The sequence below is a fragment of the Chionomys nivalis genome, chromosome 20 (genome assembly GCF_950005125.1).
Source record: "Chionomys nivalis chromosome 20, mChiNiv1.1, whole genome shotgun sequence".
Lineage (NCBI taxonomy): Eukaryota > Metazoa > Chordata > Mammalia > Rodentia > Cricetidae > Chionomys > Chionomys nivalis.
In genome coordinates, this window is record NC_080105.1 from 8,973,723 (window position 1) to 8,988,298 (window position 14,576).

Consider the following 14,576-nt stretch of genomic DNA (forward strand, 5'->3'; position numbering starts at 1 on the left):
TACTACTTACAATTCCTGCACTCATTCCATTTGCCTGTACTGTAGAAGGAGCTGCGGGCAGGCCTGCTTTTCATCCCACCCAGCTCCCACACAGCTAGCTTAGCCTCGGAAATAACAACACACAAACTGTATTCATATAAACACTGCCTGGCCCATTAAATCTAGCCTCTTCTTGGCTAATCTTATATGTTGCTTAACCCATTTCTAATGATCTGTGTAGCACCATGAGATGGTGTCTTACTGGGAAAGATTCAGCATGTCTGACCTGGTGTCTGGCTCCATCGCGTCTGACCAGGAGGAGAGGCATGGCAACTGCCTAACTTCCCTTCTTCCTAGCATTCTGTTCTGTTTACTCCACCTACCTAATTTTCTGTTTTATCAACGGGCCAAGGCAGTTTCTTTAGTAACCAATGAAAGACAGATGACTCTGCCACATTATTTCCCCCTTTTCTGTTTAAACAAAACAAGAAGGCTTTAACTTTAACATAGCAAAATTACATAACAAAACAGTTATCAAGTAAGAATTACAGTTACAATATTTATATCTATTTTACCTTTTATCCTAACAAAGAAAAACAACTATAACTATCTATTCTTCAACTCCATCAAAGACTCCAGAAGGATATAATATTACCTAAGTAAAAGAGAAGCAAGCAACTTGCAAAACTCTAGAAGTCACAGAGACATCTCGCTGCCTGGACAGTCACCCAAAGTTCTTTTGTACCATTGGGGCATCCATCTTCAGCCTACAGGCCCATAGTATCCAGCAGACATTTTCATGAAGCAGGAAATTCCAAAGGCAGTTCAGTCAGTTCCTGCTGTGTCCTGCAGAATGTCTCGTAGACACTTTCATGAGTCAGGAACCCCCAAAAGATCATCTCACCTTTAGGCAAGTTCAGTAGTCCTCTCTCTGCGGGTTCTCTGTGTCCAGTTAATGCAACAGTCCAGGCAAGAGCAGTTTCATGCCCAAATAGCTATCAAACTCCATAAGGTGCCTCTTCGATGCCCATCTTCCTCTTGAAGTAAGTTTGTGCTGCCAGGAGCAGACGTGTCTCATTGTCATAAAAAGCCCTAAGTTATTAAAACATTTAAAATGCCATATTCTGTAGTGTTTGAAAGATATTAAGAATGCCTATCTAACTGAAATCTCTATATATCTAGAAAATCTAACTAACATGACTATAAGTTTTACTATTATCAATGATTATTCATTAGCAACCTATATTTCCTAATTATACATTACATTTATATATATTTTTTTTACTTATTTATTTATTTTTATTCTTTTTTAATTAAAATTTCCACCTGCTCCCCATTTCCCATTTCCCTCCCCTCCTCCCAAATATTGCCCTCCCCCCACTTCCCTCCCCCTATCCCCACTCCTCTTCTCCTCCCCCCACTCCATTCCCCCTCCCTCTCGATACTGAAGAGCAGTCCAAATTCCCTGCCCTGCGGGAAGACCAAGGTCCTTCTATCTACGTCCAGAAAGGTGAGCGTCTAAACAGGCTAAGCTCCCACAAAGCCAGTTCATGTATTAGGATCGAAACCTAGTGCCATTGTCCTTGGCTTCTCATCAGTCTTCATTGACCGCCATGCTCAGAGAGTCCGGAATCAACCCATGCTTATTCAGTCCCAGACCAGCTGGCCTTGGTGGGCTCCCAATAAATCAGTTCCACTGTCACAGTGGGTGGGTGCATCCCTCGTGGTCCTGATTTTTTGCTCATGTTCTCCCTCCATCTGCTCCTCATTTGGACCTTAAGAGCTCAGACCGTTGCTCCAAATTGAGACTCTGTCTCTACCTCGATCCATCGCCAGATGAAGGTTCTAAGGTGATATGCAAGATATTCATCAGTATAGGATAGGGTCATTTCAGGTTCCCTCTCCTTAGTTGCCCAAGGTACCAGCTGGGGACATATTCCTGGACACCTGCGAACCCCTCAAGAGTCAAGTCTCTTGCCAACCCTAAGATGGCTCCCTTAGATAGGATATATACTTCGCTGCTCCCGTATCCATCCTTCCTATATCCCAACCATCCCAATCCTCCGAGCTCCTCCCATCCTCCCCTTCTCATATTTCTCATCCCATTTCCCCTTTGCCCCATGCCACCTCACCCGCAAGTTCCCAGTTTTTGCCCTGGAATCTTGTCTACCTCCCCCTCTCCATGCGGATGACTATATGATTTTCTTTTGGTTCACTTTCTTATTTAGCTTCTATAGGATCACACATTATATGCTTAATGTCTTTTATTTTATGGCTAGAAACCGATTATGAGTGAGTACATCCCATGTTCCTCTTTTTGAGTCTGGGATACCTCACTCAGGATAGTGTTTTCTATTTCCATCCATTTGCACGCAAAATTCGAGAAGTCATTGTTTTTTACTGCTGAGTAGTACTCTAATATGTATATATTCCACACTTTCTTCATCCATTCCTCCATTGAAGGGCATCTAGGTTGTTTCCAGGTTTTGGCTATTACAAACAATGCTGCTATGAACATAGTTGAACAGATACTTTTGTCATTTGATGTGGCATCTCTTGGGTATATTCCCAATAGTGGTATTACTGGATCTTGGGGTAGGTTGATCCCAAATTTCCTGAGAAATCGCCACACTGATTTCCAAAGTGGTTGCACAAGTTTGCATTCCCACCAGCAATGAATGAGTGTGCCTCTTTCTCCACAACCTCTCCAGCAAAGGCTATCATTGGTGTTCTTGATTTTAGCCATTCTGACAGGTGTAAGATGGTATCTCAAAGTTGTTTTAATTTGCATTTCCCTTATCGCTAAGGAGGTTGAGCATGACCTTAGGTGTCTTTTGGCCATTTGAATTTCTTCTGTTGAGAATTCTCTGTTCAGATCAGTGCCCCATTTTTTTATTGGGTTCATTAGCATTTTAAAGTTTAGTTTCTTGAGTTCTTTATATATTTTGGTGATCAGACCTTTGTCTGTTGCAGGGTTGGTGAAGATCTTCTCCCAGTCAGTGGGTTGCCTTTTTGTCTTAGTGACAGTGTCCTTTGCTTTACAGAAGCTACTCAGTTTCAGGAGGTCCCATTTATTCAATGTTGCCCTTAATGTCTGTGCTGCTGGGGATAAACGTAGGAAGTGATCTCCTGTACCCATATGTTGTAGAGTACTTCCAACTTTTTCTTCTATCAGGTTCAGTGTGTTCAGACTAATATTGAGGTCTTTAATCCATTTGGACTCGAGTTTTGTGCATGGTGATAGATATGGATCTATTTTCATTCTTCTACACGTTGACAACCAGTTCTGCCAGCACCATTTGTTGAAGATGCTCTCTTTTTTCCATTGAATACTTTTAGCTCCTTTATCAAAAATTAGGTGTTCATAAGTTTGTGGGTTAAAATCAGGGTCTTCTACTCGGTTCCATTGGTCGACTTCTCTGTTTTTATGCCAATACCAAACTGTTTTCAATACTGAGGCTCTGTAATAGAGTTTGAGGTCAGGTATGGTAATGCCTCCAGACGATCCTTTATTATATAAGATTGTTTTGGCTATCCTGGGTTTTTTGTTTCTCCATATAAAGTTGATTATTGTCCTCTCAAGATCTGTGAAGAATTTTGATGGGATTTTGATGGGGATTGCATTGAATCTATAAATTGCCCTTGGTAGAATTGCCATTTTTACTATGTTGATCCTTCCTATCCAAGAGCAAGGGAGATCCTTCCATTTTCAGGTATCCTCCTCAATTTCTTTCTTCATTGACTTAAAGTTCTTGTCAAATAGATCCTTTACTTCCTTGGTTAGGGTTACCCCAAGATATTTTATGCTATTTGTGGCTATCGTGAAGGGTGATGCTTCTCTGATTTCCATCTCTGCTTCCTTATCCTTTGTGTATAGGAGGGCAACTGATTTTTTGGAATTGATCTTGTATCCTGCAACGCTACTAAAGGTGTTTATCAGCTGAAGGAGTTCTTTGCTGGAGTTTTTGGGGTCGCTTATGTACACTATCATATCGTCTGCAAATAATGAAAGTTTAACTTCTTCCTTTCCGATTTGAATCCCTTTGATCCCCTTATGTTGTCTTATTGCTATTGCTAGAATTTCAAGCACTATATTAAAGAGGTATGGAGAGAGTGGACAACCTTGTCGTGTTCCTGATTTTAGTGGAATAGCTTTGAGTTTCTCTCCATTTAATTTGATGTTAGCTGACGGCTTGCTATAAATAGCTTTTATTATAGTTAGGAACGACCCTTGTATTCCTAATCTCTCTAAGACCTTTATCATAAAGGGATGTTGAATTTTGTCAAATGCTTTTTCAGCATCTAATGAAATGATCATATGGTTTTTTCTTTCAGTTTATTTATATGATGGATTACATTGATAGATTTTCGTATGTTGAACCAGCCCTGCATCTCTGGGATGAAGCCTACTTGATCATAATGGATAATTTTTCTGATGTGTTCTTGGATTCAGTTTGCCAGTATTTTATTGAGTATTTTTGCGTCGATGTTCATGAGTGAGATTGGCCTGTAGTTCTCTTTCTTGGTTGTGTCTTTGTGTGGTTTTGGTATCAGAGTAACTTCAGCTTCATAAAAGGAATTTGGCAATGACTTCTCTGTTTCAATATTGTGAAATACATTAAGGAGTATAGGTATTAGGTCTTCTTGGAAGTTCTGGTAGAATTCTGCATTGAAGCCATCTGGACCTGGGCTTTTTTTGGTGGGGAGGTTTTTTATAACAACTTCTAATTCTTCGCGACTAACAGGTCTATTTAGATTGTTCACCTGGTCCTGGTTTAACTTTAGTATATGGTACTTATCTAAAAAAGTGTCCATTTCTATAACATTTTCCAATTTTGTGGCATACAGATTTTTGTAGTAAGATCTAATGATTCTCTGAATTTCCTCTGAGTCTGTGGTTATGTCTCCCTTTTCGTTTCTGATTTTGTTAATTTGCGTATTCTCTCTCCGCCGTTTGATTAGTTTGGATAGGGGTTTATCAATCTTATTGATTTTCTCCATGAACCAGCTTTTTGTTTCATTGATTCTTTGGATTGTTTTTTGTGTTTCTATTTTGTTGATTTCAGCCCTCAATTTGATTATTTCCAGTCTTCTACTTCTCCTAGGTGAGTCTGCTTCTTTTTTTTCTAAAGCTTTCAGGTGGGCTATTAAGTCTCCAATGTGTGCTTTCTCCGTTTTCTTTAAGTGGGCACTTAATGCTATGAATTTTCCTCTTAGCACTGCTTTCATAGTGTCCCATAGGTTTGAGTATGTTGAGTCTTCGTTTTCATTGAATTCAAGAAAGACTTTAATTTCTTTCTTTATTTCTTCCTTGATCCAGGTGAGGTTCAGTAGTTGACTGTCCAGTTTCCATGAGTTCATAGGCTTTCTGGGGATAGCATTGTTGTTGATTTCTAACTTTAATCCATGGTGATCTGATAAGACACAGGTGGTTACCGATATTTTTTTGTAACTGTGTAAGTTTGCTTTGTTACCGAGTATGTGGTCTATTTTCGAGAAGGTTCCATGAGCTGCAGAGAAGAAGGTATATTCTTTCCTATTTGGGTGGAATGTTCTATAGATGTCTGTTAAGTCCATTTGATTCATTACCTCCCTTAATCCTCTTATTTCTCTGTTAGGTTTCTGTTTGATTGACCTGTCCATTGGTGAGAGAGGAGTGTTGAAATCTCCTACTATTAGTGTGTGTGGTTTGATGACTGCCTTGAGTTTTAGTAACATTTCTTTTACATAAGTGGGTGCTTTTATATTAGGGGCATATATATTCAGGATTGAGATTTCATCCTGGTGAATTGTTCCTGTTATGAGTAAAAAATGTCCATCTCCATCTCTTTTGATTGATTTTAGTTTGAAGTCAACTTTCTTAGAAATTAGTATGGCCACACCTGCTTGTTTCTTAGGTCCGTTTGCTTGATAAACCTTTTCCCAGCCCTTTACTCTGAGTAGATGTCTGTCTTTGTGGTTGAGGTGTGTTTCTTGTAAGCAGCAGAATGTTGGATCCTGTTTTCGTATCCAATCTCTTAGCCTGTGCCTCTTTATAGGTGAGTTGAGTCCATTGATATTAAGTGATATTAATGACCAGTGGTTCTTAACTCCGGTCATTTTTCCTTTCTTTCTTTCTTTTCTTTGGTAGTAGAGTTTGTGTGTTTCCCTTCTTCAAGTTGTGCTGTTGAAGGGTCTTTAGATGTCTGAGTTATTGTGGGCATTGTTGGACTCCTTGCTTTGTGATTTTCCTTCAATTACTTTCTGAAGGGCTGGATTTGTGGCTACGTATTGTTTAAATTTGTTTTTATCCTGGAAAACTTTGTTTTCTCCATTTATAGTGAACGAAAGCTTGGCTGGGTATAGTAGTCTGGGCTTGCATCCATGGTCTCGTAGTTTCTGCAGTATATCTATCCAGGACCTTCTGGCTTTCATGGTTTCTATAGAGAAATCAGGTGTAAGTCTGATAGGTTTACCTTTATAGGTAACTTGACCTTTTTCCTTTGCAGCTCTTAATATTCTTTCTTTATTCTGTATGCTTTGTGTTTTGATTATTATATGGCGAGAGGATGTTTTTTTTTTTTTTTTTGATCCAGCCTATTCGGTGTTCTGTATGCTTTTTGAACCTTCATAGGTATATCTTTCTTTAGGTTGGGAAAGTGGCCTATCATACCATATTGGGATAGAAACAATCCACAGGGTCTCATCCTCTGTGAAAACAAAAGAAGAATATCTTTTCCAAAGTATCATATCCTTAGATCCAAAATCTGAAGTCAAGGTATTTTCAAAATATCTATGTTCAGCAGCATTTATAAACAAATATCTTTTAGCAGCTGTTGCTCTTTCCTCAGCATTCAAATAATTCAAAGAGAGCATAATAGCATACAGTATCAAGATTCTCATTGTATTTTCCATCTTTGTGCAGCTTTATTTTAACCTCCATTTCGTTTATTTTTTGAGACAGGTTCTCTGTATATCTTTGTCCTGGAATAACTCTGTAGACCAGGATGTCCTTGAACTCTGAGAAGATCCCTCTGTCTCTGCCTCCCAGGCATTGGGATTAAAGGTGTGTCCTGCCACACCTTGAAGTCACAGAGTTCTAGCTCCCTCTGCCTCCCAAGTGTTGGGATTAAAGGTGTGTACTACCACACCCAACTACTCTCTCTTTTTTTTTACTTTAAGAACTTTAACTTTTACCCCCTGCATATATTTTTAACACACTGTAAATCATTTAAAGGTTTTCTTTGTTTTTGAATCTTTCTTCACTGTATCTCTCTCTCTTTTTCTGACCACATGAGCCTTTAAATTACTGAGCAATATGGGTAGGATTAAAGCCATGGCTTTGCTGGCTAGATCCAGCCCATACATTAGCTTTCCAGCCTCATTGCAGAGGAACCACTGGAGTCATTTTTGTTGCCATAACTCTATGGCGTTTCAAGGTTCCTGCCAGCAAGCAAGCTGCAGCATTCTGCTCACAGACCACACTCAGTGGGACTACCTGCCTGAAAGAATCAGAGTTTGCCCTGGGAGGACGGCCCAGAAAGCTGACATTTTAAAAGGCACAGCTTTTTTCCTGCTACCGCTGAAATCTGAAAAGCAAGTTGAAATCCGAAAAGTATGCATTCAGCTTTTCATCAACACAGTTTAAGTCTTCCGTGGAAGGACCTCTTAATGAGGTGCAGGGTTTTGCAGCTAAAGCTGAGTCAGGAAGCCTCTCTTAGATGAGAGCACTTGCTTGCCTCTAGCAAGCAGAACAGACCCAAGAATTTGCTGCGCACTAAGAAAACATGCTTTATTCTTTCCCAAGCTTCCTCAGGCTTTCTGTGGATTCAGTTATCCACGTCTGGGCCCCATTTGTAAAAGGAGCTGCAGGCAGGCCTGCTTTTTGTCCCACCTGGCAGCTGGGATCCGGGTGGGAACGCAGCCTGTAGCTCATTCTACAAAGAGGCAGGTGGATCTGGAGTTCGAGGCCAGAGAGCAAGCAAAGGGAAGTGGCCGCTTTTGTAAAGGGAGAGACCATGCCCCAATGGGCTGGTATCTCAGCGGCTATTGGCTGAACCCATTCCATTTTCCTGTATTCTTTCCATTTCCTGTACCCATTCCAACATCCTATACTCATTCCAACTTCCTGAACCCATTTCCATTTCCTGTACCCATTACAGCATCCTGTACCTCTTACAATTCCTGTACCGTTTCCAACATCCTATACCCATTCCATTTTCCTCTACCCATTCCATTTCCTGTACACATTTCAATTTCCTGTACCCATTCCATTTTCCTGTACCCATTCCAATATCCTGTAGCCCTTATAATTCCTGTACCCATTCCAACATCCTATATCCATTCCAATATCCTGTACCCATTCCATTTTCCTGTACCCATTTTAACATCCTGTATTACTTAAAATTCCTGCACCCATTCCATTTTCCTGTACCCATTCCAACATCCTGTACCGATTGCATTTTCCTGTACCCATTCCAAAATCCTGTAACCCTTCCATTTCCTGTACCCATTCCTACATCCTGTACCCATTCCACATTCCTTGACCCATTCCATTTCCTGTACCCATTCCAACTTCCTGAACCCATTCCATTTGCCTATACTTCTTCCATTTCCTGTACCCATTCCAACATCCTGTACCCATTACAATTCCTATAACCATTCCAACATCCTGTACTACTTAAAATTTCTGCACTCAATCTATTTTCCTGTACCCATTTTAACTTCCTGAACCCATTCCATTTCCTGTACCCATTTGATGTTCCTGTACCCCTAAATTTCCCTAATGCATTCCATTTACTGTAACCATTCTATTTTCTTTGACCTATTCCAACATCCTGTAACCATTCCATTTCTTGTAGCCATTCCTTTTCCTGTGCCCATTCCATCATCCTGTGCCCCTTATAATTTCTGTACCCATTCCAACATACCGTATTCCTTCCATTTCCTGTACCCATTTCATTTTCATGTGCCCATTCCAACATCTTGTACTACTTACAATTCCTATACTCAATCTATTTTCCTGTACCTATTCCAACATCCTGTACCCATTCCAACTTCCTCAACCATTCCATTTTCCTGTACCCCTTTCATTTCCTGTACCCATTCCAACATCCTTTACCGCTTACAATTCATGTATCCATCCCATCATCTGTACCCATTCTATTTTCCTGTACACATTCCAACTTCTTTAACCCATTCCATTTTCCTGTACCCTTTCCATTTCCTGTACCCATTTAAACTTCCTCAACCCAGAACATTTTCCTATACCCATTGCAAAATTCCTTAAATCTTCCATTTCCTGTACCCATTCCTACATCCTGTACCCATTACATATTCCTGTACCCATTCCATTTCCTGTACCCATTCCATTTCTTTTTTCTTTATTATTATTACTTATTTATTATGTATACAATATTCTGTCTGTGTGTATGCCTGCAGGCCAGAAGAGGGCACCAGACCCCATTACAGATGGTTGTGAGCCACCATGTGGTTGCTGGGAATTGAACTCAGGACCTTTAGAAGAGCAGGCAATGCTCTTAACCTCTGAGCCATCTCTTCAGCTCCCCCCATTCCATTTCTTGTACCAATTCCATTATCCTATTTCCATTCCAAGTTCCTGTAATCATTCTAATTTCCTGTACTGATTCCATTTTCTTGTACCCATTTTAACGTTATTAACCCTTTTCATTTTCCTGTACCCTTCCAATTCCTGTACCCATTTCAACTTCCTGAACTGCAGTGCTGTGGTGAGCAGGCCTGCTTTTTGGCTCACCTGACTCCCGTCCGGCTAGTTTAGCCCTGGAAATAACAACACAAAAACTGTATTCATTTAAACAATGCCTGGCCCATTAGTTTTAGCCTCTTCTTGGCTAACTCTCATATCTTGCTTTAACCCATATCTAGTAATCTGTGTAGCACCACGAAGTAGTGGCTTTCTGGGACAATTTTAACTTACGCCCCTCTTGGGCCGGAGGTTCATGGTGCTGTCTCATTGCCTTCTTCCCAGCATCCTGTTCTGTCTACTCCACCCACCTAATTTTCTGCCCTATTAAAAGGTCAAGGCAGTCTCTTTATTAATCAATGAATGTTGTAACACGTAGACAGATGACCCTCCTACACCATTTCCCTTTTTTCTGTTTAAACAAAAAAAAGGTTTTCACTTTAAGATAGTAAAATTACATATAACAAAACAGTATCAAGCAAGAATTACAGTTACAATATTTATATCTACTTTATCTTTTATCATAACTAAGGAAGACAATGTCTATATATTCTTCAACTCATCAAAGACTCCAGAAGGATATAATATTACCTAAGCAAACAAGAAATAAGCAACTTCCAAACTCTAGAAATGACAGAGACATCTCGCTGCCTGTGCAGTCACCCAAAGTTCTTTTATACCATTTGGGGCATCCATCTTCAGCCTACAGACTCATAGTTTCCAGCAGACATTTCCATGAAGCAGGAAATTTCAAAGGCAATTCAGTCACTATCTGCTGTGTCCTGCAGAATGTCTCGCAGACTCTTTCATGAAGCAGGAACCCTGAAAGACCATCTCACCTTTAGGCAAGTTCAACAATCTTCTCTCTGTGGTTCTTTGTGTCCAGCTTATGCGACAGTCCAGGCAAGAGCAGTCTCTTGCCCAAATGGCTAACCAACCCCATAAAAAGCCTCTTCAATGCTCATTTTCCTCTTGAAGTAGATTGGTGTGTCGTGTCTCATTGTCATGAACATCCCTAGTTATTAAAACATTAAATGCCATATTCTGTAGTCTTTGAAAGATATGAAGAATGCCTATCTAACTGAAATATAACTCTACATATCTAGAAAATCTAGCATGACTACAAGCTTGAATATTATTGATGATTATCCATTAACAACTTATATTTCCTAATTATACATTACATTTTTAAATGAACTACACAATCACAATACCTTAGTCAAGGTCAGAAATGCATATACATATAACAAAATTGACCTTAAATTTATATCAATTGAGTAAAATTTATACCAATGTAATTTATTCATATCTGTATCATTTCCCCCTTAAATGTGAAAGAACATTTATAAAGAATATTTGGGAACATGGGTGCAGTTATTTCTCTCCAAACTGCTTTGTGCTGAATGGAGGTGCTGTTAATCAGATCTTTCATGGTGTAACCTGTGTGCCAGGTTCATCTCAGTCAGCAGTTGAGTGAAGTAATTTTTTAAAAAAATTTTTTATTGAAAAAAAAGAGAAAATTTCTGCCTCCTCCCAGCCTCACATTTCCCTCCCCCTCCTCCACCTTCTCTCCCCCTCCCCACACTCCTTTCCCCCTCCCTCTCCAGTCCGAAGAGCAGTCAGGGTTCCCTGCACTGTGGAAAGTCCAAGGTCCTCCCCCCTCCATCTAGGTCTAGGAAGGTGAGCATCCAAACTGGCTAGGCTCCCACAAAGCCAGAACATGAAGTAGGATCAAAACCCAGTGCCATTGTCCTTGACTTCTCATCAGCCCTCATTGTCTGTCATGTTCAGAGAGTCCGGTTTTATCCCATGCTTTCTCAGTTCCAGTCCAGCTGGCCTTGGTGAGCTCCCAATAGATCAGTCCCTCTCTCTCAGTGGGTGGGTGCACCCCTCGTGGTCCTGGCTTCCTTGTTCATGTTCTCCCTCCTTCTGTTCCTCATTGGGACCTTGGGAGCTCATTCCGGTGCTCCAGTGTGAATCTGTAATTCTTTACTGTCCAGGAGCACTTCTTAAAATACTAAGCACTTCTTAAAAACTTAACTTGCGCCATGTAAGGGTAATATGGTACAGTACCACCTGTTTCCTACCCAGTCTAAACTTTAACTGTGCTGTTATTATGGTAATTACGGTAGTTCCTGCCTGAGGTCAGCACAGTTCAGCATGGTAGAGCTGAGCCGCTCCTGCCTCAGCCATTTGGTGCCCCTGAGCTGCACACAGTTCCAGGCACACAGTAAGTCCATATTTCCATCAAGCAAGCAAGCATTTTTCTCACAAAACCCTATCCAATTCTCTGTTTCCCTCAAGAGACAGAGGTTGCACTAGGAGCATAGCCCAGAAAGCCGGCAGTTTTAAAACTGCACAGCCTTTTTTCTTCGCCTCCAGGTAGGAGCCACACTCAGCACTTTAACTCTGAAAATGAGCTTTTTATCTGAGTTACATCCAAATCTGCCAGGCAGAGCACTGCACATACTGGAAACATCTCTGTGTATGGCAACAGAAATCGGCCATGCTCTCCCACCTGACCAAGTCTGATTCTGCCATCTGCCCAGGCAGGAAGAGCTGAGCCAAGGGCATGGTCTCCCGTGAGGACACAAAAACATCCAGGCCCAGAAATGCACCATAACCCTTATTTGCACCAGCGGCAGGGCCCAGGAAGATGCGTTTTAAAATGGTGCAGATTTTTTCTGTTGCTTTTGCCGAATCAGGAACTCTCTCTACAGTACACCCTAGCAAACAGCAAAAAGCTGTGTTAAACTCTGTTTATTTTGTGTTTAAAATTGAGCTCTCTCAGGTTTTACTTGGAGTTCATTACCACATTGGAGTGCCAATCTGTAGTAATGAGGCGAGCAGGCCTGCTTTTTGTCCCACCTGGTTCCTGCATGGCTAGCTTAGCCCTGGAAATAGCAACACACAAACTGTATTCATTTTAACACTAGATGGCCCATTAGTTCCAGCCTCTTCTTGGCTAACTCTCACTCTTGCTTTAACCTATATCTATTAATCTGTGTAGCACCATGAGGTGGTGGCTTACTGGGACGATTCTAACCTATGTCCATCTTGGGCCAGAGCTTCATGGCATCTGTTTCATTGCCTTCTTCCCAGCATTCTGTTCTGTCTACTCTGCCCACCTAATTTTCTGCCCTATTAAAAGGCCAAGGCAGTCTCTTTATTCACCAATGAATGTAACACATAGATGACTCTCCTACATCACTGAACCCATTCCATTTTCCTGTACCCCTTCAACATCCTATAGCCCTTACAATTCCTGCACCCATTCCAACATCCTTTATCCATTCCATTTCCTATACCCATTCCAACATTCTGAACCCATTCTATTTCATGTACCCATTCCATTATATTTTCCTGTACTCCTTCCAATTTCTGTACCTATTCCATTTCCTGTAACCATTCGATATTCCTGTACCCCTTCCATTTTCTGAATGCATTCCATTTCCTGTAACCATTCCTTTCTCCTGTGCCCTTTCCATTTTCCTGTACACATTCCATTTTTATGTACGCATTCCAACTTTCTGTACACCGTTCATTTCCTGTACACCTTCTAACTTCCTGAAACCATTCCATTTCCTGTACCCATTTCATTTTTCTGTACCCATTCCATATTACTGTAACCTTTCATTTCCAGTAACCAATTCAACATTTGTACCCATTCTATTTTTCTGTACCCATTCTAACATCCTGAATCCATTCCATTTCCTGTACCTATTCCATTTTTGTGTTTTCATTCCAATATCCTGTAACCCTTCCATTTCCTGTACTCATTCCAACATCCTGTAACCATTACATTTTCCTGTACACATTTAATTTTATGGTACTCATTCCATTTTCTTGAGCCCATTTCATTTTCCATACCAATTCCTGTGTCCCTTACAATTCTTGTACCCATTCTAAAATCCTCTACCCAATCCATTTTCCTGTGCCCATTTCCCTTTCCTGTATATATTCTAACATCCTGCAACCATTCTAACTTCCTGAACTGATTCCATTTTCCTGTAACCCTTCCATTACTTGTACCCATTCTAACATCCTGTACCCATTACAATTCCTGTACCCATTCCATTTCCTGTACCCAATTCAACTTTCTGAACCCATTCCATTTCTTGTACCCCTTCCGTTTCCTCTACCCATTCCACCATCCTGTATCCATTCCATTTCCTGTACCCATTCCATTTTCCTGGACCTGTAGTGAGGAGCAGCGGGCTGCGTTCCCACCTAGCTCCTGGCCGCCTGGCTAGCTTATGCCCCCAAATAACAACACACAAATTGTATTCTTTTAAACACTGCTTGGCCCATTAGTTTCAGCCTCTTATTGGCTAATTCTCACATCTTGCTTTAACCCATATTTATTAATCTGTGTAGCACCATGAGGTGGTGGCTTACCAGGAAGAATCTTAACCACATCCATCTTGGAGAGGAGAGCTATAATGTCTACACCACTGCCTTCTTCCTCCCAGCATTCTGTTGTGTCTTCCCCGCCTACCTATGTTCTGACCTCTCAGTCCAAGCAGTTTTCCAAACAGTTTTCTTTATTAATCAACCAATGAAACAACAGATAAAGGCCCTCCTACATCATGGACCCATTCAATATTCCTGTACCCATTCAATTTCTTGTATCTATTCCATTTTACCGTACCCATTCCAACTTCCTGTACTCATTCTAATTTCCTGTACTGATTCCATTTTCCTGTACCCATTTCAATTTCCTGAACTCATTTGATTTTCCTGTACTTCTTCCATTTCCTGTATCCATTCCAACATCCTATACCCCTTAGAATTCCTGTACCCATTCCAACATCCTTTATCCATTCCATTTTCCTGTACACATTCCAACATCCTGTATAACTTACAATTCCTGCACCCATTCCATTTTCGTGTA